The sequence below is a fragment of the Amborella trichopoda genome, chromosome 6, assembly GCF_054954075.1.
Source record: "Amborella trichopoda isolate Santa Cruz 75 chromosome 6, AtrichopodaSantaCruz75HAP2 v2.0, whole genome shotgun sequence".
In the NCBI taxonomy this organism is placed as follows: Eukaryota; Viridiplantae; Streptophyta; class Magnoliopsida; order Amborellales; family Amborellaceae; genus Amborella; species Amborella trichopoda.
In genome coordinates, this window is record NC_142341.1 from 22119831 (window position 1) to 22146875 (window position 27045).

At 43.2% G+C, this 27045-nt stretch overlaps 1 long non-coding RNA gene and 2 other non-coding genes across 3 annotated transcripts; 2 read left to right on the top strand and 1 right to left on the bottom strand.

Moving 5' to 3' along the window:
• Positions 1 to 2014: 2014 nt before the first annotated feature.
• Positions 2015 to 2088, bottom strand: TRNAD-GUC (transfer RNA aspartic acid (anticodon GUC)). Its single transcript has one exon. It is a non-coding gene; the product is annotated as a tRNA-Asp (tRNA).
• A 4865-nt stretch (positions 2089 to 6953) lies between these two features.
• On the top strand, positions 6954 to 25812 carry LOC148781669 (uncharacterized). The gene is made up of 2 exons (XR_016058552.1): positions 6954 to 21738; positions 21906 to 25812. It is a non-coding gene; the product is annotated as an uncharacterized LOC148781669 (long non-coding RNA).
• Positions 25813 to 26972: 1160 nt separating this feature from the next.
• On the top strand, positions 26973 to 27045 carry TRNAK-UUU (transfer RNA lysine (anticodon UUU)). The gene has a single exon. It is a non-coding gene; the product is annotated as a tRNA-Lys (tRNA).

Consider the following 27045-nt stretch of genomic DNA (forward strand, 5'->3'; position numbering starts at 1 on the left):
CTGATAGTAGTAGTACATGTACTAGTAGTAGTACTAGTAGTATGTACTACTACAACTACTACTAGTACATATTATTAATACATACTAGTAGTACTAGTAGTATAGACAAATAGTACATACTAATATGTACTACACGTACTAGTACATAATATTACAACTACTAGTACTACTGTAGTACTAGTATTACTAGTAGTACAAACTAGTATGTACTACTAGTACTTGTACTAGAAGTCTTATTATGTATTAGTAGTATGTACTACTAGTACTACAACTACTGGTACATACAAGTACTAGTAGTGTTATTAGTACTAGTATGTACTAGTAGTTCAAGTATTACTAGTAGTACTTACTACTACGAGTAGTACTAATTGTACTTGTACTACTACGAGTAGTACTAGTTGTACTAGTACTACTACGAGTAGTACGAGTATCACTAGTAGTACATACTACTACTAGTAGTACTAGTATAACTAGTTCTACATGTACTACTAGTATGTACTAGCAATACATGCTAGTAGTATTTGTACTAATACTAGTAGTATTAGTACTAGTACTAGAAGTACTAATTCTCTTAGTAGTACATACTAGTACTAATAATAATTAATGGTATGTACTACAAGTATGTACTAGAATCATACATGGAGTATTAGTAGTACATTCTAGTATGTACAAGTAGTAGTAGTATTTACTAGTTCTGCTAGTATTACTAGTAGTACTTACTACTACGAGTAGTACCTGTAGTACTTGTACTATTAGGAGTAGTAGTACTAGTACTTGTATTACTACGAGAAGTACGAGTACCACAACTACTGGTAGTAGTAGTACATGTACTAGTAGTATGTACTAGTACAACTACTACTAGTACATATTATTAGTACATACTGATAATCCTAGTAGTATAGACAAGTAGTGCATATTAATATGTACTACCCGTACTAGTATGTACTACTACTAGTACTACTGCTAGTACTATTATTACTAGTAGTACATACTAGTACTAGTATTTGTAGTACTATTATGTACTAGTAGTACTTATACTACTACGAGTAGTACTAGTAGTACTTATACTACTACGAGTAGTACGAGTATTACTAGTAGTACGCACTACTACTAGTAGTACTAGTATAACTAGTTCTACATGTACTATTAGTAAGTACTAGCAGTACATACTAGTAGTATTAGTACTAATTCTAGTAGTATTAGTATTAGTACTAGAAGTACTAATTCTACTTGTAGTACATACTAGTACTAATAATACTTACTGGTATGTACTACATGTATGTACTAGAATACAAACATGGAGTGTTAGTAGTACATACTAGTATGAACTAGTAGTAGTAGTATTTACTAGTAGTGCGAGTATTACTAGTAGTAGTTACTACTACGAGTAGTACCTGTAGTACTTGTACTACTACGAGCACAACTAGTAGTACTTGTACTACGACGAGTAGTACGAGTACTACAACTATTGACAGTAGTAGTACATGTACTAGTAGTACATGTACTAGTAGTACTAGTAGTAGTACTAGTAGTATGTACTAGTAAACCTACTATTAGCATATATTGTTAGTACATACTACTAGTACTAGTAGTATAGAAAAATTGTACGTACAAATATATACTACCCGTACTAGTACATTATATTACTACTACTAGTACTACTGTGAGTACTAGTATTACTAGTTGTACATATTAGTATGTACTACTAGTACTAGTATAAGTAGGACTATTATGTACTAGAAGTATGTATTTCTCCGAGTTGTACGAGTATTACTAGTAGTACATACTACTACTAATAGTACTAGAAAAACTAGTTCTGCATGTACTACTAGTATGTACTAGCAGAACATGTTAGTAGTAATAGTACTAATACTAGTAGTACATACTAGTACAAATGGTACTTACTACGAGTAGTACGAGTACTACTACTACTGGTAGTCGTAGTACTTGAACTAGTAGTAGTACTAGTAAATGTACTAGTACAACTACTAATAGTACATATTATTGGAATTTTCGAGAACAACGGGACTCGAACCCGCGCTCCTTGGCGTGACAGGCCAATACTTTTACCAACTAAGCTATGTTCTCAATATGGTGCATAACTTCGTTATGCACACTACCTTTCAGCCAGTACCCAGTACCCCGTAGGGGTAAGGGGTAAGGGGTAGGGGCTTGCGAAGCTGAGGGGTATGGGTTGCAAAGATAAGATGTTTATTACGGCTAGCCCACATTCATGTTGTTCCCTTTGTTTTCTTGCTTGACATATTTAATTAAATGTTGCTCAAAAAGTACACTAATAAGTGAAGATTCTGCTTAACATGCCCACCTCGAATTAGTACAACAGAATGCTCCTGCAAGTTATGACCTTCTCCAGGTATGGAAGCGATAACCTCGTTAGAATTTGTAAGACGAACTTTGACTACCTTACGAAGAGCCGAATTAGGCTTTTTAGGGGTTTTTGTATATACCCTAGTACATACACCTTGTTTTTGCGGTGATTTGTCAAGTTCTGGTTTAGAAATCTTGCGTCTTTTTTTCTTCCTACCTTTCTTTTTTCGTAAGAGTTGGCTTGGTGTTGGCATAAGCTTTTTTTATTGAAAAAAGTTGTGGTACCAGCGATACCAGCTTCGCTGGTTTGTTGGCGCAGCAGCTCTTCTTTAATATATATACTAGCTCTACAATACTGCTAAAGCGACCCTTTTTTTACGGCATCTACACAAATATAAGAACTATGTTTTATACATTCCGTGATGGCCAATTACAGACCACTATAGAAAAGACATTTCAACCCTTTTTATTTGTGAACGATTTTCAAGCAATTATACCATAAAGTTTTCTTGTTTTAGCCTCGCTTATTCTTTTAGTTTATGGTGTTAGATATAGCGGACACAAGCAGAGCAACTATCCGGTCTTGATTAACAACTTGTGCAAGCAAGGCTTGCTTAGCTTATTTTTCACTATAATCTTACTTAATAACAGTCCTTTGAATAAAGGTACTCTTTTCTATAATAGCTTAGTTATAGACGATTTTACTCTGTTCTTGAAAACATTACTTTTAATTGGAGCTTTCTTCTCAGTGTTGATTTATATGGAATATGTACAGCAGGAGAGCTTGAATTCTTTTGAGATGATTGTTTTAGTATTATTGTCTACAGCTAGTATGCTTTTCCTCGTTTCGTCCGCAGATTGAATTTCAATGTATTGTCGCTATTGAGCTACAAAGCTTATGCTTTTACGTAATGGCAACTTTAAAGCGAAACTCGGAGTTTTCAACTGAAGCAGGACTAAAATCTTTCTTATTAGGTGCTTTTTCTTCCGGCATTCTTTTATTTGGATGCTCTTTAATTGTAGGCTTTACTGGAGTAACAAATTTCTCTGAGTTAGCTAAGATTTTCACCTGTAATGGGGCTTTTAGGTATATCTTCTTTACTTGTGTATTGGGAATGATTTTTATTCTAGTAGCTTTCTTATTTAAGCTTACAGCTGTACCTTTTCACATGTGGGCGCCTGATGTGTATGAGGGAGCTCCAACATCTGTTACCACCTTTTTCTCAATTGTACCTAAAGTTTCCGTTTTAGCTGTTTTTATACGATTCTTTTTTTAAGGCTTTTATGATCTTATGTTGCCATGGCAACATATTCTCCTTTTTTGCAGTATAGCTTCTATGCTTTTAGGGGCACTTGCAGCCTTGTCACAAAAGAAAATTCAACGACTACTCGCCTTTAGCTTTATAGGACATGTTGGCTATTTGCTAATAGGTTTTTGTTGTGGTACCGTGGAGGGTATTCAGGCATTATTGATCTATTTGGTTATATATATAGTAATGACCATAAAGTTTTTTGCAATCATATTATCTCCACTACGTAGAGAGGGTGCTTGCAGCACAAGCTGCAAGCACAAGGGAATGGAACTTTCCAACCAAACACACACCAAAATTCAGCGTGTTAAATATACTACGGATTTAGCTATGTTGGCAAAAAGTAATCCAATCCTAGCAATAACATTAACAATTACGATGTTTTCTATAGTTGGTATTCCACCATTAGCCGGCTTTTATAGCAAAGCTGCTTTCTTAATGTTTGCTGCTATGAGCTCTTCTCAATATATGTTAGCTTTGATTGCAGTTTTAACAAGTTTAATCAGCTGTTTCTATTATATACGCATTGTTTTGATTATGTATTTTGAATCTCCAACCGCTTTTATGCAAATATCTAAAGAAACTTCAATAGCTTTAGGATGTACTTTATGTTTTCTTTTATTTTTTTTCTTATATCCAACGCCCCTCTTTTTAGCAACTCACAAAGTTGCACTTTACCTGTGTTATTAAGTGAGCGTCTTTGCTGGTAAGCAAAGGTGACTTGTGTAGCCTTGGCTACACGGGCTTGGCTTTGTTGGCGCGGTACGCAGGTCGGCAGCCTTTCTGCTTAGTAGTAAAGAGCTGCTTGGCGCAAGCACAATATTTAGTAAGATAATCGCCTAAGGCGGTTGCGAATACCCGCTTATACGATAGTGAGCTTTCGCTTGCTGAGCATACCGCTTAGCTGTATAGGTAAGTGCAGTCCCCGTCATCCGGTGCTTGCAAACTGCTTGTAGTCAAAGCGCGACGCGGTAGCAGTAGGCTTGTGCCTGTAGCACAATACCTTTACCAGCTGTAGGCCCTTGTGCTAGACAAACTTGGCGCAGCAGCTCTTGCACCAATAAGCAATAAGGGTTTTTGGCGCAGCAGCTCTTGCAGCAAGCGTTGCCAACAACGGCGTAAGCCTCCGCTAGAGACCTACGCCCCCACAACAGGGTAATCCAAAGGCCCCCGTTTGCTGCTTGCAACCCCGTTTGCTTCGGTTAGGCCTCCGAGGCGCGGGTGTCCGCCTACGCTTACGCGGTGGCTGCCTTCGACAAGCACAAAAATTACCTATATTGTACAAATATGTATCTGCTACTAATTCTTTGACCTCTTCTTGGAAGAATCATCTTTGAGCTCCTTTTCTTTAAATAGTTGCAGCCATAAAATCAAAGAATACAGTTCCTATTTTCTCTCTGCGAAAGCCAATTTCGTTTTATTATTTATTCTTTACTTCTTTCTTTTTTCTACTATTAAATAGAATAGAATTTCTAATAACCCGTGTTTTTTGGACGCAAGCGTTCTTTACTTTCTTTTTTCTACTATTATTCTATTCTCCCGTGTTTTTTGGACGCAAGCCTATTAAAAAGAGAGCGCGCTAGCGCTATTATTTATTCACTCCTTAATAGCAGCGGCTTTCTTGCTAGGATCAACCTGATTTCGGAAGGCTGAGCTGCCCCTATCTATTAGAATCTTTTATATTGTTGGGTCGAGCGGAGGTGAAAGAAAGACTGAGAAAGTTAGCAGGTAAGAAGCTTCGTGAAGCTAAGGTTATGAAATAGCAAGGCTGCGTTGGCTTCAATTGGCGGGGCTATTAAGATAGGCACTTAGTTGAGCATAGCAAGAACCAAGCAACCAAGCAACGGCTTTCGCGCGCCGCGCGCTCTTCCTTTGCTGCTTATGCTGCTTACCTTGCGGCAAGGCAAGCTTATTACTATTCCTTTCCTTGCCTTCAGCAAGTTAGTTGCTTTCCTTGCTAAAGTAAGTTAGTTTACTATAAAGAAAGCTAACACTACTTCAATTCAATGCAAGCGAAGCTTAGCGAAGCGGAAGCAAGCGAAGCTACTACTAGTACTGTACTCTTCCTTAGCTACCGAAGCAAAGCGAAGCGAAGGCTAGCTTCGCTACAGGCTAGCTTCGCTACAAATAGAATTCTGTTCCTTAACTAGCGAAGCGAAAGCGGAGCAAAGGAAGCGGAAGGCAAGCTAACAGCGAAACTAAACTCCCTTACACGCTAACACACGACGAGCGAAGGTAGCAGATGTTAATAGATCACCCAGTTCAGAGTAGGTACTGGATAATGGCAGGTAGCAGATGGCAGTTGATGACCCTGTTGCTGGTGTTCCACTAGTAGTAGCATAAACATCCCCATGTTGTTTAGTAATAGCAGCTTGATAGTTTGATGGGGAGGTTGTTAGATGGGCAGTTCAAGGTGGTTCACTAGCTAGGGTAAGTAGCCAGGTGGGCAGGTCACCCATCAAGTATAGGGCTGACGGTTCACTAGTATGTCGTAGGGCTGACGGTTCACTAGTATGTCGTAGGGCTATTCCTAGTGTTCAGTAGTGGAGGAGCAGGCTGGCCATGTTGCGTTCCTATTATATATAGTAGTTTGAGTAGTAGTATAATAGTATACGTAGTTTGAGTAGTATACGTATAAGTAGTAGTTGCCGATAGGGAGTTGCATAGAAGTAGCAGAGTTAGTAGTAGTTAGATGTAGTTGGTGGGGTAGGCTGCTTTACTGGGGCTGCTCCATAGCCTCGATAGTAGTGGCAGTAGCAGCAAATAGATAGTATTATGATGATATTAGTTGTGGGGTTGCAAGTAGGCTAGGCTGCATAGGAAATATGATAGCTGGCAGTACGGCATGGAGTTGAGTCGAGTAGGTAGGTAGTACGCAAGTCGATGGTGATTGTTGTTTATGAAGAAGGCTGCTCTCGGCGTCTCAACAACTAGGATCCACTACCGTGCTATAGTAAAAGGATTAGGCTAGAGGTTATTAAACTATACTGTATGGTAAGCTGCTCCATACACTTGCTCAGACAGAACACGAGACTTGTGGAAAGGCATATCGAAGAAGGTAGTGTCCCATACGCGTGAGAGAGAGAGGGTTTGCCAGAGTAGTAGCTATTATATCTCGCACATCTATTCTTGTTGCACTGCATGATTATGCATGTGTAGCCAAGCAGTTAGGAGTTAGTATTCGATAGTCGTTGTGCTTCACTACTTTCTATCTTCTAGGTGCGGCAGACTCAAACCAGTAGCTTTTGGAGTTAGTTCATGGACGACGTTGAACCATCATCGACTAACTTCTCGTCTTCCCTCACCCATCATGACCATAATAATAGGTGTGTGTAAGATCCCACAAGGTGAGAGTAGGTAGAGAGAGTAGTTGTTCCTCATTTAGTAGTTGGTTGCTACAGTCTTGTTGTGGGGTAGTTGTTTATATAATAGAAGAAATTAGAGATGCTTTTTTTGCTTGCATCTAGTCATAAGTGGGGCTTGACTGTTCATCTAATGGAGGATACACGATATGTCATCTATACTATTGCTGCTGGTTGTCTTCTTCTATATAGAACTTGACTGCTTCTCTCTACGCTTGCAAACCAATGAAACAACGATGTGAGCTTTATATAATATAGTATAAGCTGTTTGATGAAGAACTACTTACTACTATTATAGCTGCTGTGCACTACGAGAAGAAGGATTACTTGAGCAACAAATGCAGTCGTACCTAGTTATTGTGCTTACACTACTGCATCGTTGGTGTTGCCAGACTCAGGCTATACTACTAGTAGCATAGAGTCAGTCCCATATGCCAATGGGTATAGTTCAGAGAAGGGTAGTGCATGAAAGGTTGTTGGGGGACTACAGCATTCGTTAGTAGTGTGGGTAGAGTAGATAGATAGGTGGGTGCTCACTATGGGGAACACCAACTAGCATTATTAGTGGTACGAACTGGATGAAGGTTGAGTAAGAGAGCAGTCGAAGGCAGCCTCCACTAGCAACCACTAGCTGACGGAACTCATAACACGAAGCGGATACTCTCTTGAGCTTCTTATTATATAATAGTTAGTGTTGTATATGGCTTGGCTTATTTGTATAGCTACTCCCCCTCGGTTATGCTGTATTAAGTATGCGGTAACCACACCTAAGTCCACTACTATAAGAAGTACTTAACGGGTAGAGTCGATAGAGAGACAACAGACTGGATGCAAGTAGCTTCATAGACTATAATAGATAGTTAGACTCATGTAGTTAGGAAGCAAAGGGATTAACAACACACTTGGGAGAGCAGCTACAACACCGTATAATAGTAGTAGTAGAGAAGCAAGAAGGATGTAGTTCCATTCTAGTGCATATACTATTAGTAGTAGAGATAGCAGGTCAAACCCTCTCTCGCTATTGTATCCGAGACAAACCACCTCTTTGTTCCACAAGTATAGTCCACCAAAAGTAGTCGAATCAAGCTAGCACTAGTGTATCATAGGTAGTTGCTCACCCAACTCGTTGTTCCGTATATAGATGTAGTGGTAGTTGGGAAAAAGCCTGGAGGATAGCGGGCAGCACCTATGAAGGGGAGTTCTCGCAGTGGATGCGGGTTGGAGGTTATAGTATAATGATGGATCGGTTTAAAGGGAGTAGTTGCAGTTCAATCAGAAGCTAGTTGACCATGAGAATAGCTTGTAACTGAGGGTGGGGAGTTGAAGATGCTGGCTGTCTAGTAAGTATAATAGTATTAGTTGTAGTTGAGTAGCGCTGTTGTTCCTAGTAGTGGAAGCGATGCGTGCCCCTAACCTCCCTATAGCTGTCCGATATAGTAGTTAGTATAAGTACTAGTTTTCTTATTCTTAGTAGTATAAGCGTAGCGTACTATTTCTTATTAGTACTAGTTAAAAAAGTAGTAATAGTTAGTATTATTAGTTAGTAGTTGGTGTTGCACTACGACTGAGCCGCTGCTCGTGAACAAAACAAACAATCGCTTGGAGAAACGCTACTGCTGCTAGTAGTAAACGCGATGTGGTGAGTGTGGTTACCGGGTTAGTCTATCTAGTCTGATGTATATGCGCTGCTATTGGCTCTCTGCTTTTCTCTATGCTTCTGCTCTCTGCTTCTAGTGTTAGAGAAGATAGGATGCAGTGGTGTCTAGTATGAGATTATCATATGTGTGTGAGTTGGCAGCAGCAAGTAGTACATCGAAGAGAGTAGTGGAGTTAGTTATGTGCTTGTGTGGTAGTAAAGGGAGATGGCAAGCATGTGGAGAGAAGAGAGTAACTAACGACTAGTGGTAGCCCGATCGAATAATAAGAAATAGTAGCGTGCTGTTGTTGCTCTCTGTCTTTCTTCTTACCGTCGTGTATGAGCTCATCCGATATGATTCTCCCCTGCACAGTCGATGGAAGCAGCAGTCATTGTTGTACTACTTTATTAGAAGCACTATTTTCTTTATTAGAAGCACCACCTCTCTTTTGAGCTGCTACGAAGAGACTCGATCATGCCCCCGGTTGTTTCCTAGTTTTTACAGTAAGTAGCGAGAGGCACATGCAGTATCGATATTATAATAATATAGTAGTAAGTAGTGGCACCCATATATAACATGCCTGTGATTATTAGTTTATATAGGCCACTAGTTGTGGAAGCTGGTATAATAGTAGCTGCTGGCAACCACCAATGTTCGATTCGTAGGATCTTGTTTTTCTAGTAGTTCACACGTTTTAGCTGAGATCTGGACATTCGACTATAATAGAGTAGTTAGTTAGTCAACGAGTGCATGCAACCGTTCTCTATCAAGTAGTAGCAGAGTGGATGCCCATAGTAGTAGTATACGTAGTAGTAATAGTAGTATAAGTTGTTGTTTTAGTAGTAGTAGTTTGAGTAGGTAGTAGGTAGTAGTATTAGTTGTTTTAGTAGTCGTATACGTATAAGAAGTAATATACGTAGTAAGGTTATTTAATAGAAGAGAGACACATGAGCGTGTCAAGTAATAATAAGTAGTAGCGAGATCAGAGCAAGCCCAATAATAGATAGTTCCATTGTAAGATCTTGTCTCATTCACAGACAATAGAAAAAAGAGCTAGCTAGTTCTGTCGTTTCTCCGCGCTATGAGGAGAGGAAAAGGAAGAAGCTTGACTTACTCTCTGCAACTCTTTCTTATCCGTCTACTAGCTAGTAGGTAGTACTACTATTATTATAAGCATACCTCTCGATCAAGCCACTAATGATGCTTCCGTTTCTTCCCTTAGGCCTTACTACGAGTCACAACCATATCCTTGTTTTTTACATGAGTGGTTGGAGCTCATCATCTCTGCAGTCTGGGGCACAGCTAGCTATATATATATATCCACACTAGAGTGGTTCATGAATGGGTGCAAGCCTCCGTACGAATAGTTCATCAGTCGATCAGTCACTACTAAGGAAGCAGCATGAGCAGCACACAATCCATCCAGTAGTAGTTGTAGCTCAACCAGTAATATATATATAGTATAGGTTGTTCAGCCCAGCGTAGCAGTAATAAAACACATGTGCTTACTCGTGCTTTGTTTGCGATGAAGGGCAGCAAGAGTGAGATCTTAGTCCCCATGCGCGTATCCCATGCTCCAGAGAAAGTAGTACCTTATCCAAACCATATAATAATAGTAGTAACACCACTGTATTGAGCTGCTCCACTACTGCTGCTTATTGCTGAGTTAGCAACAACCACCAACAAAGAGGTTACGTGTGTCATTCCATCAAGGACGACTGACTGACTACTATTATGCTATCGATGCATGAGTTCGTTGTAGTAAGTAGTTGTTAAGGTGGCAAGCCTCTTGTTGTTGTGTTTTGTGAGGTCGGTCGATAGTACTAGAAGTATACGTAGTTTTAGTAGTCTAATTATTAGTATAAGTACTAGTATAATAAGTAGTATAATAAGTAGTAGTTGTTTTAGTACTAGTAGTAACATTTGGAATTGTGTTGCCCTAGCATCATAACCAAGCTGCTGTTGATCTCATATATACTCTCCAATTTTATAGTTCGACTAGTACTTCCTAGTGCCGACTACTTGGAACACGGGTGCCATGCCTGGTTGCTCGGTCCCATCACTTAGTTCCCGAGGCTGTAGGACGTCTCTCCAAAGTAGTGGAAGCGCATATATAGAGTATGATGAGTGGTTGGAGTTGTGCACCACTAGTAGCTCTCTTCTCTGCTTGTGGTATAAGTCCGAGCATCCTTATCGTATAGTAGTCCATAGTATGGGGGAGTTCGAGATGCGGACAGAGAGTAAGTAGGGCTCCAACCGTGTTCTCAGTACCACGGGCACTACGGCTGGCTAGTAACACAACAAGCTCTCTTCCACATCATCTGTGTCTGGCAGTACAAGAATTATTATTATTATAGTAGTGGGACTAGTGGTGTTTGGCGAGAGGCAAGGTTTGTGTAGGTGTGCTGCTGCCATGCCCCTTACACTAGTCCAAGCAGCTTTTAGAAAGGACATGCATACAAAAATGAATTAGTCGTAGTAAGCTAAAAGGGTGCAGTTCATGGTGGGCTCCTTTGGTGTGTTAGGTGGTAGCTGGTACTTACTCTATACACTATCTCTTTTCGTCTGACTCACAAGGGCAGCACTTCTCTTTTGTTGATTCGGTCTTTCCCACTACGGGATGTCCGTTATGCCAGTTGTCGCCAGTAGTCTGATCAGAGTAGTACATGAACTCGAACGAAGGTGTGCCACCTCTCTGCTGCTGCGACTGAACGACGAATAGCTTGCCTCTCTCTTCTTACTACTACTTCTTATTATATTACGACTAATGCACTGACGGTCTCGTAGTTCATTTTCTCTTTGCTTTGGTACAGCTAGACGAAACAACAGACCTGCTGCCCCGGACTACTGCAACGACTGGCTCTCTATTTGGCTTTTATTCTACTACTTACTACTACTATAAGAAGAAGACTGGTGCTCTTGCTCTTCTTGGAAGCTAGACTTGCTGGGCACTCGGATCTTGTTGACTCGCAGTCCAGATGGTCCCCCACTCTTATATATTATAAGTAGTGCTGCTGCTAGGTTGCTCTAGCTGCTTTAGTCGATGCAACAAGTAGTAGCAAACTTCCTTCGTGTTTCGCTCCTGCCTACACTCTTATGTCGAACTGCCTGCCAGTGGAGTTGTGGGCGTATCTCCATGCTCTTCCGAACAAGCTTCAGACTACGATGATACCGGTTAGTTGAGTGTCGATCTACTAGCTACTCAACACCAGAGAATGCAGTGGTTGCACGATGCACTACCCGCAGATCCACTAACAATAACCGGCATAGAGACCCATGTATACTTTCCAACTTGTTAGTAGCTGTTCGACCACCCAACAAAAGAAGCACTCAGACTAAACTTGCTGGCCTATATATAATAGTAAGCTTCCCATTCTAGTAGCTATAATAACACTAATGAATGCAACCTCGTGCACGATATTATAATAATAGTAGTAGAGAGGCAGAGTGCGCCTATCCTCACGTTGATCTGCTGTTCGATCGCTAGCTTATGAGCCATGCCCCATAGTACTTCTTCTTCGCCCTTGCTTACGAGAATGGAGGAGATGGTTTATTAGTGTAGCTAGTTGCCAACACTGAGGTACGAGTTGCACTCTGTACTGGAGATCGATAGGCTAGTCAGGCTAGTGTAACGAGTTGGAGGTTGGAGTTGCTGGTTGCCAGTAGTATATATATCCTTGGGTGGTCGAGATAGAACAGCTCCCATGCCTATAATATAATAGTAGTTGTTGGAGGTGGGGGAACGAGACTGCTGGAGTTGCATCTATTATAGAGGGGGAAAAGGAGCGGCGCCATGTTCATATAGCTAGTAGCCTTACGAGACCTCAGCTTACTGCAACACAGCCAAAAGTCCTGATGACCCGTTGTTGACTCGCTACTTTTATGCTACTCGATGGCCAATGTAGTTAGTTGATCGTAGGCCTGAACCTAGGGGTGCTTACTGGAGCTCTGATCTGGACGTCCCAATAGCTACTCGTTCGATACGCTGCCCCTTCCCGTATAGGCTAGTAGCAGCATGAGTGGAGCGATCGACAACCCCAACCTTTGTCTAGCATACCTTTTGAGCTAGTCTTCAGCGACTGGCTAGCATCGATGAGCTATAGAAGAGAGAGCACTTCTCATACTAGTCTCGTTGTGTTATGTTGCACAGCAAAGGTAATAACTCAGTCTCGTGTACTTGATAGGTAGTAGTGTGGTGAGATTGGGTACTACTTGTGCCAAGTCGGTTGTTGTTTCCTAACACGAGAGCACCGATGCGGGTTGTTTCCCGTAGCTATTGTTTTCCTTCATCCACAACGTTCTTCATAACCATCGAACAAGACGACGACCAACAAAGAGACCTTCCTTCGTGTTGTTGTAGTCCGTACCTTCGTGCACTCCCACGACTAACTGCATCCTTGTAACCTTACCAGTAAAGTTCCACTCATACCTACTATACTACTAAATAAAACTACTACTTACTACTAGCTTTACACTGACTACCTACTCTCTTCTTTATTCTTAGCCAAAGGTTGTAAAAATAGAATAGAGAGCAGCGATACCTAGAGTGCTTGTCTCATACATTATTATTCTTTTTGGTTTAATCAGTTTATAAAGAGTCTCAGAGGAGTCTTGCATAATGAAGGTGCTTGTGGTTGATCATGGTGGGTGTATCAGCAAGTATTAGTCGTAGCATAGGTGCTGTGTGCGGGTGCATTCCTCATCAGTTAGTAGGGTACTCGGTGTTGACTCTACTAGTAGTTATGGGGCAATGGGTGCAAGTCTTAGAGTTTCCTTCCATTAATTGCTATTCGGTAGTATTCGGTTGGCTGTAGTCTGAGGGAAGCATGGGTATGGTCGTAGTTGGGTGAAACACAAGTAGTAGTGACAGTGCATGTTCGTGGAGGATAATAATATAGAGAAGCAGGTTTAAATGTAACCGAGTAAGTTGCTGCTTCCATCATAATAGATAGTAGTAGTGCCAGTAGCTCCAAATTAGTAGTAGTAGTCATCATGTCTAGTGTCTAGCTGGTAGTTTACGAGAGAGTATCAGACGTTGCCGGAGAGTTGTATTAGTTCGATAGTTTATAGAGGGCTCCAGCAGTGTTGTTCATGTAGCTAATACGAGAGGGTGTTGCTTGTTGGCTCAATCCGCGAGCATAAGTTACAGTAGAAAGTGCTTTCCAAATAGACAAGGGCGAACAAAGTGAGCGAAGGAAGCGACTGTCTGAAAGAAAAAAACTTCAAGAGCGGAACGAAGTGAAGCTAGCTCAGCTATCAACGACTGAGTTGGAGCTAAAGTATGATCCGGACTTGGATTTCCTAAGTGAAGCGACTGTCTGAGCTTTGCAAAAAAAACAGCTATCGATGTTCCGGATACATGCCAGCTTGACAGGTAGTGTCATCCCTACTTGTCTAGAGATCTTTCAGTGGTAGTCCGATCGAAACCCCAACGGTTACCTCCTCTTTCTGGCCTGGTCGACCCGACCATAGATTAAGGTCAGTCCGGAAAGATTTCCTACCCAAGAAGAGACAAAAAAAGGTTCTGGAACGGTGTCTTAAGTAAGGTTAGCCTCGTCAATACGTATAGAATGTACTGAACTTCATAGATGGATTGAATCCCGGTATAGGTTCTAACAGAAAAGCACTATTTCCCTGGAATGAACTGCTTTCTACTAGTTCTATTTAATTGGTATAGAAGGGCTACGGAAAGGTGACCAAAGGGATAGACGTGAACAACCAACGAAGCCCCAACCAGATTCGATTGTTTGTCGGTACCTTGCTTTGAGCTAACCAGTCCAGTAAGCCAGTAAGGGAGCGAAGCGATAGCTAAGCAAGCGAAGCCCCTCCTGAAGTCGCCCTATCAATAAGTACAGTCGTCGGTTTAGCTTCAGTCGAGCGAAGCGATAGCTGAGCACTACTTTAAGAGGTCAGCCTATCGCTATCGCTTGCTCTATCGTTGGAGCCAGTAAGGATAACTCTTATTCAAACTAGTTACAGTGGACCACCAACAAAGGTTTCCACTTCTCTGATAGCTTATATCGTATCGTGGAATCAGAATAAGCCTAAGCTGGCTATCAGATTAACAAAGCCTAAGCTAACCAACTCTTAGCTCCCTGACGGGCCCCTTATCAAAGAGTGACTCTTTCTTGCCTTACCTTTGAGTACCAGGTAGCGAAGGGACATCCCGTAGGTCTCCCTGTTTAAGGATGGCCCGTCATCAGTTGTCAGGTCGGCATAGCTAGTTGGAACCTTTTTTCACTCTTTAGTGTGAATGGATCCGTCGCTGGAGAACCGATTGCTAGATCAGACACTTTGTATAGTGAGCTGTTCGATTCGTCGATTGTTGCTTCGTCATGAATCCATGAACTCTAGACGAAACAGACCGACCTTTTGATCCGATCGAGTAGACAGAATTCTTTAGAAGCTCCAGTATTTCAAAGCTTTGGGATTTGATTCGTCGTTCGTTACTGAAGAAAAAAATCCCTTCGGTTCCATCACTGATTGGAATAGCTCAATGCTGTGTCAAATGAATCCATCAATCTGTCCCCGGGTGCTACTGTATTCCATATCATGATGGGGCTGTCTGATCAAACTAGTGCTAAAGCACCTACTATTGCACTCAATGGGGCTTTCTAAGTAGAATTCAGAATAGTGTCGGAGGTTGTGAAACTCGATAGAGACCCTTCACGGCTTAAAGGCTGCAACTACTGTTTTCCAAAGGAATTACGCTCGTTATGGCACTTTTTTTCGGGTTCTGAGTGAAAGGTCGGTATGGCAAGTAGATTTCTGTAAGCGAAGCAGGCAAGCAAAAGATTGACTCGGGAAACTTCACTTCCATTAACATCGATCAATCAGGAAATCCATACTTATGTTTATACTAAACAGATAATGCGAGGCGAACGAAACCATATAGCCAATATCATTATCCGGGTTGCTTTAGATTCGAGTTCCTACACCCCGGAAGAGTAAGATCGGACAACAAAGAAGTTAGGATCTATTCAAGCTGCCCTACTTATTGGCTCCTTCAACAGACTCGAGAAATCGGCAATTCAAAACCCATCGGCATTTCTCTTATTTCTCAATCGAACTTGACGGGTGTCATAGAGATCTTCTCTATTATTGATTACGACCTTTCGCTTCAAGACCAAACGAAACCTTTGAATCGTGGAAAGGGAGCTCAGGGGTTTCTCTCAATTCATCTGGTCAGTCAGTCTTGGGTTAACGGGTTGCCTAACCTAACTTATTACTGTCAACCACCCTTTAGGATAGAGGGATCTACTTATTGGGGATAAAAGAGAGATTCGACATAGGTGTGAAAGATGCTCACCTCTGTTTGGAAAGCGCTGTCAAAAGAGAAAATGTAGGGATGAGCGAAGACTGATAAGTTCGCTCTATGGAAGTGGAAATGAAGGCGCCAGCTAGCCTACTGATAACACGAATTTTCCGGGCAAGGGGATCAAAAGGAGCGAAGCGATAGCTACGCTTTTCAATCTCTTCGCTTCGATCTCTAATGGTAGGTACACAAAGAAGAATGAATCGATATGGACTGTGGATGTGTATGGGGGCTTCGTCCATTCGTCGTTCGTTTGTTCCCTTCGCTCACTTTGATAGGAAAAAGGTCAGCCTGCTACTGACGATATGGAACTAGGTTAACTGCTGCTTGATACGCAGCAATGGGATCCGTCTTCCGATTATACAGAATCAACTGAATCTGGAACGAGCGGAAATAGCGACATAACTCAACAGTAGAAGGGGTTTTGGTGATGTCTTCCTATGCTAGTGGATATACGGATGGTGGATACTCACTTGGTGCTAGTTCAACCAGTGCTTCTTCAACGGCTTAAACTGGTGCTGCTGGCGCTAGGACCAGCTCTAAAAAGGTGCCGGATATGCCACTGTTCCGCTCCTATGCCCCCGTCTTGGAGGCTATTGTACATATTTGTCATTGTTCCCAACAAATAGTGGTTCCGCTTAACTACTAGAATCTTATGATCACTAACTTGATTGGCTGATCTTTGCTGATAAGCTAACCTTCTTCGAAAAAGGCGTGCCCCCTCCTGAAGTCGCCCTACTTGAAGACAGTTGCTTCGAGGAGGAGTGATCGATGTATTGACTCAATGATAGTAGGGCGATTCTTTCAATAATGGTTGTCCATAGACTCACTGAGTCATACTCAAGGCGACACAGATGCGATCACCTATGGGTGAAAACGAAATAGCTGACACGGGAGGAAACATCCACCAATCCCAGCAGAAAAGTGCCCAATAGGGTCTGGGAACAGCTCTTCCTCGTTCCCTCACTTCCATAAAGAAAGCAATCCGCCCTCCTTAAAACTCATCAAATCAAGTAGACATCCAGACATTATCACACCCGAAACAAAAAAGAAAGGCCTCTCATGTCGAAATCTCTATTCGTCGAGTGTTGAGCTTTCAAAGGCTTTTTCAATACCATCCAAGGCTTTCAATTCTGCAAGGAAGCAAGCGGAAAAGGATGCTAGGAGATCCTGGGGGAGCTCTTCACCTTCCCCGTCTTGCCTTCCACTGGCCTATTACCGCTACAGCAATCTTACTTAGCTTTCAGTTCGAGTAGCAAAGCAAGTCCGGATCAAGCGAAGCGATAGCTGTTTTTTTTGCAAAGCTCAGACAGTCGCTTCCTTCCAAAGCCCTCTGGGCAGTCGGCCTTTCCACCTACCCCCGGTCTCTGGTACTCATTGGAAAGAGAGCAAGTTCCTTACAACTGCTGATCCCACTTAGTAGGTGATCATTGAAATGTCGTATCATTTTCATCCTTCATTGATTGCTAATAGGCAACAAGTTCCAGAGACAGGATCGACGAGAGAGCCAATCGCAAAATCGAGCACCGTTCTATAGCAGGCAAGCAAAAGATTCGGTGCAAAAGAACCGGATGTCGGGTAATTTCCTCGATAGGCTGCTAAGGCTCGGAAGTCTATCGACTTCACCTCTACTGAATTGATGATCCGGGGTCAGTACCAACAACCGTCACTACCGCCCTACCGAATAGAAGGTATTAACCAACCACAGATAGAGGTCCAACCGTCAGGAGAACACGTGGATCAGGGTCCATTCGTCGTTCCTATTAGCTTAAAACAACCACCCATAACAAAAAACGGCCGGATAATGAGACTGACCCGAGATTAGGCAGAAGCAGTTAGAGGCGTTGAAGGTGAGTTATCGAGCGATAGTTATTTACATAACCCCTCGTTCCCTCCCTATGGTCGGCTTCCCTACCTATTGGAATTTCCCATCCATTTCTGTATCCATTCCTATCATGAATGGAAGTTAGAGAATAAGCAAATCCCGGTAACTAGATCTATTCGATCCCCAATAATTGTACTCCCTGACGGGCACCTTTTCATCCTACCTCACTAGCTGTTGTCCGTTCTATTACACTCAAAGCAAACGCTAATGCACGCTATATCTCTTAGTCTAATGGGCTTTACCGTGAGAGAACTTATTCGAAAATTGCTCTTTAGTTTAGTTCCTACCCGGTCGTTCTCCCTTCGCTTTAGAAAGCCAAAACTTCCCGTAGGTCAGCCTTCATTTGAGTCAACTTGAAAGAAGGTGCAAACCGAGCTTCAATTTATGCTACTAGTGGATTAGAGGGGAAATACTATATATTCAAAGTAAGATGGTCAAGGGTAAACCAGTGATGCATGATGAGTCAGATGAGCTTAATATACGTCACAGATGAGTTTAATGAAGAAGTAGAGCGTCGATGTCGATTCTATCTAAGATGAGGGTGACTGTAAGGAACGACGAAGGACGAAAAGCAGTATCCAACCTCCAAAGCCTTGAAAAAGTCGGCCTATCCTGAGATCTAAAAAAAGGGCGACTGTCTTCAATAAATTAAGGCTTCGCTTGCTACGCTCTGAACGAAGTGAAGCTAACTTAAAGAAGGCGAAGGGAGTGACTGAAGCTTCGCTTGTTGAGAGAGTGGTAGATGAGCCCGGTTCTCATTCCAAGAGCAGTTTCGATTCCAGGGAAGGAGCGGGTGAACGATGAATCTATGGACCTGTAGTAAATGGAAAATGGCAGAGCTCATCGCCGGCCGCCCATCAATGAAGGCTTAGGATGTAGCTTAATATCCGCCCACTTGGAAACTAGTGGCTCTATGCATAATGCACCTTTCGGAAACCATTGGGTGGGGCTATCGGAGCCGGCTAATCTGGGCAGCAAGGAGGGTGACCTATGGGAGCGATGTGGCTGACTAAAAGTGACCGGGTAAACCACACTTCTATATAAGGAAAGCCCAATTGCTTCCTTTCCCGGGGGTGAATAAAATGAAGGCCAGCAAAAGATTGGATCTATCAAGATATTTCGATTATTCAAGGGTGGGGGGATAGATGTTTGTCATTGAAACACCCCTTCCTTCGCAAAGCTTGGTTCATTCCTTCGCTTACCTTGTTGGAAGGGCGAGACTTTGAGCGTCGCAAGCGGAGCCTAGGGGATTCAACCTATAGGGCCTAAGAAGAGATGGATATCCCGTTGCTTCTGATTCAGATTCTGATGTTCGAGAGGACAAAGCGAAGCAGAAATCCCTGCCCTATGGTTTAAGAAGAGCTTATAAAAGGAGTTGGTGTTAAACACCGATAAGAATTCATTCTAACTAGTAGCTACTCATTACACACAAGAAACAGTGTAGGTTTCAGTTCAGTCTAAGGTCTCCCCACCGGCAGTCGGATATCAATAATCACTTACCCTACGTTAGTAGAGTGAGGAGTGAACGGACTCAAATACAGTTGTCAGGAGGGGCTCCGGCTTCTAAGGAATGAGAATGGGAATCGGCACCGTTCCTGCTGTGAGAGCTTGACTGATGAGATTCTGCCTTGCCTTTTTATTTACTGATGTAAAGTAGGAACGCCCACTTAGAGGTTTCTGAACTGTCAAAAAAACCGCATTGTCTCATTGGTAAGGGGGCTATGAGCTAAGCTATACTTGTAATCAAAGGCTGACCCCGCGGAGAACCATCTAATGCTGTACTAGACTAGCTACTGTATGGCGCAAAAAATAGCTCGTTAGGAGTCGTGGTTGGTGAATCCAAACGCTTGCGAGAAACGTCTGTTCCGCTTTATCCTTTAACTCAAAAGGATTTCAGAAAGAATTTATCCACTGGTCTTTCTACGCTCGATCTCTACTCCCCGAAAGCTTACTCTCCTTTCTACCGAGCAAGCTCCATTCATGCCCAACCATCGCACACAAGAGACAGCCCTTCGGACCTATGACGAACCAGTATCGTAAAAAAGGGCGGTCTAGTGAGAGCAAATGATCAAGTAAGAATGTGCCTACATCCGTAGATGCACTTCGTTGACTAGTGAAGGGAGTCAACCCTTGGGACTAACGTTGCCACTGGGGTCGCTCATCTTACTCTAGGGTAGCACTATCTATGGAAAGATGAGTGGTTGTGCTTCACTAGCCAAGTCCATGCACCTACAGCTCGATCTACTAGCGCTCTCTTCGATCCTTTCAGGTCAAGACCTTCGCTTTAAGACCACTTTTCGATGAGCAGATGTTTCGCTCAATTACGATCCATACTCAAACATGTTCATTCGATGACACAATGCCTCACCTGCCCTCAGCCACACGTCTTTTTCGTTCGCCCTTTTTTTAGCAGCCCACCAAATGGAACTCTAAAAAAACCAACCAAGGAACGAGCAACAACGGTTTGCACCTGTGGCTTGTCTACACCACATCGACCTTTTCTATCTCTTTACTCGCGTTTCTCTTTATGTTTCGTTTGATTGATTCGTAAACCTTTCCCCGATCGAGGGCTTCCTCTCTCCGCTTTTAGACCATTAGGGGGGTGGGAACCCGCGATTCTCTTTAGTCAAAGAGGCCTTTGGATTTCGCCTTTTTTGAGGGCTATCTCGTGCCTCTCAATTCCCAATTCAAGCTTGGGAAGTGCCTTGTTCGGTATGGTTCACCAAATGCCTGTGATCTTTCTCTTTCAACCTTGGCTTGGTCTCGCTAATAGTAGTCTCATTCCCTGCCATCGGTAGTAGCATCAGTCTCTTTCCCTTCTCCTCGGCAGTCTGAGTGTTTCATCAAGTAGAAGGCTGACCTAAGGAAGTGGATCACTCCCTCCCGTTGTGTTCTTCTTTCAATGCTTTCCACGGACAAGGGGATAGCCACTTCTTTATACAATTAGTTAAGAGTGATTCAATAGTAGCCCAAGCCATAGCTATTAGGAAGCTCTGATTCTCCCCCTTCCAAGTGATTCAAATCAAAGAGGGCAACTCAGAATCACCAACCAAATTGGAAACTCAATCCTAAACTTCAGAGTGGAAGATAGCGGAAGGCGGGTTTTCTGGATGTTGGCAAACGGGCATGAGAAGGAGCATCGTTCCCTGCTGGAGATCCGTTACTAAAACCCTGGAAAGCCACCTCTTCTTCGTTTTTCTGTCCAAGGCTCTTTCGGAGCGGAATGAATTCTGCTAATGTGCACGGAGTTTAGATGAAATCAGGGTGGACCTTAGGGCTGCTGTCTCTCATGCCACTGCAGAATTGGGGGTTCGCAACAACTTTGACAAATTTCTGCAAGAGCTGGCAGATCATCCACTTTTCCCTTGATTTCTCAAATTGAAAAGCCAATGTCTAAACCCACAAAGCCACCCTCAACAGTAGATCCTATTGATTCGGTTGAGGCGGAACAAGAAAAAAGAGTAGCATCCGTTAAAGACCCATCACCAGCAGCGAGACTAGTGCCAGCATCCTTGCCTGTTCCAGCATCCCTTAGCGTTGATCCAGCAGCGGCTTCACTTAACAAACAAGACCAGTAGCCAGCCATTGATCTTGTCGATCCACCAGCATTAGTGGCGGAGGTTGGTCGTAGATCATAGTTAAGGGAAAAAAAAGGGAAAGAAATAGCCATTTGACCGAATTCACTCGGGATAACCACCAGCTATAGAGGTAGCAAAGAAAGTGGATCCACCTGAAGCAAAGGCAGGTTGCTTAAAACAGCATACCTTCCATATCGAGATCGTGATCCAGATCCGTATACGAGGCTATAAGCACCTTATTGTTCCAAGCACCAATAGCAGTTGATCGGGAAGTATATCCAGTAGTAGATCCGGATGGATCTTCTGTTAGGTTCTTATTAGTAGCAGCCGGCTACCCTTTCTTCTTTTACTTCACTCTGAAATCTCTTCTTTCGATCCAGCAGTGGAGATAGAGACAGAGGCGGATGCATTTGACTAAGTGGAGACAGCTGTGGAAGCAGCAATCCCTTGCCTCCTGGAGGAGAGAAGCTTTAAGTAAGTAGGGCCCGAGGGAGTAGCAAACTAGTCCCATCTTCTCTTTCTCTCAACTCAATAGTATAGATGCATCAGTCGACTCTGTGGATTCTGTTTATTCCGAATATCGATCCTTTCTTCAAATCATGTCTACACGGGAATAAAGCTTTGAAAAGCACCCGCAGATTGAACAACTGAATATCTGGTTTCAAGATTCAGATGTTATATCGGATTTTTCTCTGGGTTCCAAACCTCCAGTGTATACTTTTTTTTTCGCCTCTAGCTCCTTTCTTCCGACGGTCATCACCTCCGGCTGTGACCCAACAAGCAACGGAACCAAGGCGACTTCTTTCTCAGGAAGTGAAGCAAGTACTTGAGGAATTTTGGGATATCATGCCCCACGAGTTAGTTGCCCAAGTGCCCCCTAGGAGGGCAGTCTACCACAAGATCGAGTTGGAGCCTGGATACCGAAGGCGTCCTTCCAACGCAGTGAACGGAGTAACCACAGGAGCTGAACGAAGTGAAGCTGCAAAGGCCCTATTCCAGAAGGTGGCTTTCTCAATCACCTGGGCTTGATCCTTAAGTGTGTAACCTCTCTTGCTTTCCCTTCATACGGTTTAGGCCAGCTCCCGTAGTTCATCGTCTATTAAAGGTGTATTCTTGTAACACCTGCTGTCATAGTTGGGAGACCAGCTCGAACCGCTGACATCCGCTACAGCTCTACTTCAGTAATTACCAAAAGAATTGTTATTCAAAGTGGCAGTACAGAGGGAAAGGGGGATATTGAATTAGAGTCCTGTGGTAAGCGAAAAGACGCAAGACATCGTGGTCAGCCGACCAGCCAATGGAACTTGTGCCAATTCCCGCTGCTGCAATGGATGGATAAGACAACCGCGGTGAATCGGGATGGGATTCAGTAATTACCTTACTTGCGCAGTTCCCATTTTGATTTGCCTAAACAAAGAGGCTTTGAATCTATTTGACCGATCTCTGGGCGCTAGTGAAGGATTGAATCTGGTGTAATACCTCTTTCTCTTATGGTAGCCGCGTCGGATGAAAAGTGCCTTGCTGGTATTCCTCTCTACGTTGTTTACCTTATCCTTATCTGTGTGCCATGAGAGAACAAGGACCGGAAGAGCGAATAAAAGGATTCCATGCGGAACATCCCTTATGCACGTGCTGCCCCTTCTTTTTTTCTTGTGATTTTATGGCATGTATTCCCACCTACTAGCAGCTCAGGCATTACATTATTATTATAAGAGAATTCCCACGAATTGAAAGACTAACCGATCAACGGGAAGAGGCGTCCCTATTACTAATAGAAAGAATATCCACGATTGCTAGCTCCCTACTATCAATGCATTTATCTGTAATCTGTATTGCTTCCTTGTGATTGATCCAATTCTGGTCCCCTTCGGACTTCTCTGCTACCCCGCTAACATCAAATCATTGAGATTTCTGGTAAAGTAGTAGCTATCACACGTACAATCATACTTAGAGTGCCTCGGGTATCTTAGTTGGAAAAAAAGGTTCCGGGAGCAGCTATTAGGGAAAATCCTTTGGAAGAATCATGATTTTTGGCTTGACTAACGAAGCTATTAGAGAGCTAGATATGCCGCATCCACCGACCTATGTTGTCCAAGCAATATGACAGTGGAGGATGGAATAATGAATCTTCCTACCGTACGAGTACGCTTTCAGAATCTTTCACATCCATCTGCTAGCCCAATCACCCATTCTGAATCTATTAGAAGGAATCGTACTGTTCCTCTAATCATGGTCTTTTCTCATGGTGTTGGCAAGGCAAAGCCTCGTTCCGTACCGATATACGAGAAACCGGAAAAACAACCATTATTGAAAGAATCGCCCTAGGTTAGTTGTTGAGAGGGCCCAGTGTTTGAATGAATGGAGTGAGCTGTCCCAATGGTCGTCAAAAGGAAAGAAGCATCCAACGCTATTCCCAGATTCCGATCATCTACCTATTACACGAGTCGCCTGCTTGAGATTCTCACATCATGTGCCGCAGCAATATGGAATTGGAGTCTTTCTAAAGGATGCCCGCGAGGGCTAGGGGGATGCTTAACTAAACTAAATGGAAGTCCGAAAGCTAGACCCATACTGCGAGTTGTTTCATGCTTAAAAATGACCGATCACCTTCTGACCCTAGGATTATTGAAGAATCATCCAGCTGAGCGATTATCTTACATTAGTTCGATAGAACAGGAAGAATGATGCCTCGGAAAGAACTGGAAAGCCCAACAATTGGAAGAGGCAGATCATATTCATTGCATAAAGTATTCCCGAGGAAATAGTTTTAGGCGATTCACATCCATCCATCAACAGCAAAGCGTGGCGAGAAGCCACGCAGCTGATATGCTTAGAAGGAATAGATATGCATCCGCTCCTATTATCTAATATCTAAGAGAACCAAAACATCTAATCGCTCCGCTTTGGCTTCGCACAGGTCTCTCTTTTCCATTGCCCATCCGGCATCTCGGGCTCTGGGCGAGCAGGAACCAATTCTTATATGGTATGGATTCATTCTATTCCGTCGGTGCGCTCATTACGCCAATACCTATAGAGGGCCGGACAACCAGGCGTGCTGTGATACTGACTTAAATAAGGCGACCGTGCGACCCCGCGTCTTTGGCAAGGGAGTACCGATCAGCGGTCATAATATAGAGAAGGGAACGAACAGAGATAGAATCAGACCTATTCTCGAAATGCCTTAAAGATACGCCCCGGACAATTTCCCTCTTTCTACGCTCGGCCTGCAGTAAGGTATCGAGTTTCCGTAGCAGCTGCAACAATCCCTACATCTTCAAGTGTCTATTGTTAGGGGAGCAGGCTTTGGGCTACCACAGTAAGAAATAGAAGCGAAGGATTGATTTCTTGTAAGAGCGAGGACTTGCAGTAGATCTTAGTCCTCTCAAAAAAAGTGCCTTGTTGAAGACCCAAAAAGACTGAAAACCCCCCGGAAATCAATAAGCATCGTCTTCGGACAGAAGCTGCTACATCGACCCAATCATGATATTGTGGTTCTGGTTGGGGTGCGGTCAACGGACCGGAGTGAACGGAGTGATTCCCAACTGGCCCGCGCTTTCTCTTTCAAAACAAGTCTGACTCCTGAAACGCTCGTACTTACTTTACAGCTTCAGCGTAAAAGGACCCGGGCTTAAACCAGAACATAGAACACATCACCATAAGTCTCAGGAGGGGGTGAGCTTGTCGAACCCGTGGTAGGAAACACGTCCTAGTTCCTTACCGCAAATTACCCGGCTAGACTCCTTACCCCTTACCCCAACCAATACCATGAAAGCCCTACCTTACCATACAACTACCATAATAGAAAAAAAGACCCCCCAGAATCAAAGACAAAATAACGGTAAGTGCAAGCCAGAATGTTTTTTTCTCACTATTAGAAGCGGGTTACCTAGCATCCTTTTCTAAGTCACCTGGCACACGCCCCAGCCCCGATCCGAAAAGGACAACAACAATTCCAGGAGACAGGCGTCCTATCTGTTCTGGCTGCCGAGCCGAGAATCCTTTTTTTGATCTGGATGGAGAGAGGAATCATTCCAATAGCTGCCTTGATTTTGAACTAGTTATTTCGTCAAGTTCTGATACAGAACTAACTCACTAGTATGTATGGGCCCTATCATAATGGTATCCTAAACTTCCTATGGGGGGCTTCTAGTCCTTCCTTCTTGACTCGTTTCGCAACGAAATGGAATTGATTCTTTGGCCCCGGGCCTCGCCGGTGAACTCAAGGAAGCTGTTAGTTTCAGTTCTTTACTCAGCCTCAATGGGAGTGGTTCAAGCCAAGCCCCTCGTCGTATTTTGGGGAGGCGACTCCCGAAGCAGGGATCCACTCTTAGACCAGCAGAATTAGATGAACGAGCTAAAAGGACTATTCCCTTTATGACCTAAAACAAGCCCTACCATTATTAAAAAAAGCAAATGAAAGCTGTCCACTACTGTTTACTCTTTTTTCCTTAGCACCAATCTTCTCTCTTGGGGCACAAAGAAAGAAGCGACTGTGTTCAGGTCTAGTAGCGCCGAGGCCGAATAGAAAGCTCTTGCCGTCACCGCATCTGAACTCCTATGACTTTCCTACGTGCTTTGCGATCTGGGTCTTCGTTTCTCTCTCCCTTCACTTCTATACTGTGACAATATCAGCGTCACCCTTGACTACTCCATAGGGCTGTGAACCCGGTCTTCCATGCCTGAACGAAAGATGTATCATTTCTTTTTGATCACTTTGTTCGGGAGAAAGTGGCTCGTGGCGATCTTAAGGTCCTTTACGTGCCGCTTAAATGGTTCAATCAGACGGCAGATGTGTTCACTATATATTCTATACCTCTCGTACAGAAGGATGAGCTACGTCCCGGGTGTCACTCTATCTAGACACTCCCACGGCTCAGTTGCGTGGCAAGCCGACTGACTCTGAAACCTTTCTTTTCCCGGACGAGACTCTCAGACAGGCATTCTTTTGGAAGCTCTTTGTACCGCTTGCTCTGATCGTCCCAGCTTGCTAGGGGATCAAGCTTCTATCTCGATTTGGTTTTGTTTGATTTGAACTTGCTCCATCTTGATTTGGGACTGGACCTTACCTCCTATTCAACTATCTTGGGGCTAGACTCTTCCCTTTCTGAAGAAGTTCTGGCGTGGGTGCCTTTCATCCCTTTCTGAAGAAGTTCTGCGTAGCAGGTTAGTGCGCAAGCACCAAAAAGACTTTACATCCTTAACTCAACTCCTTGTGTCGGAGGTTCAAATCCTCCTCTAGACATTGCACGTTGCTTTCTTTTTCTTATTTATACGTTTTTGTAACAAGATTGTGCTTGTGCTTGCACGAATCTGCAATGCAAGTTCGTGCAAGCACTTTAAAACGTAAGGCAACAACTGAATGAGAGCTGGCAATGCTAGCTAGCGCTAGTAGACCAGCGAAGCTGTTTACTGCTTTGGCAGCCGCCCTTTTCTCTTCCTTATACGGCATAGCGAGAAGCGCGTAGACGCCACCTAGCTCCTGTTTTAGGCGTTCTTTTTAAAAAACAACAAAAAGGCGGAGCAAGCTATGCTTGCGCCATTGTATGACGGCAATCATGGGTGTATAGCTCAGTTGGCAGAGCATCGGACTTTTAATCTGATGGTCATAGGTTCAAGCTCTATTATACCCA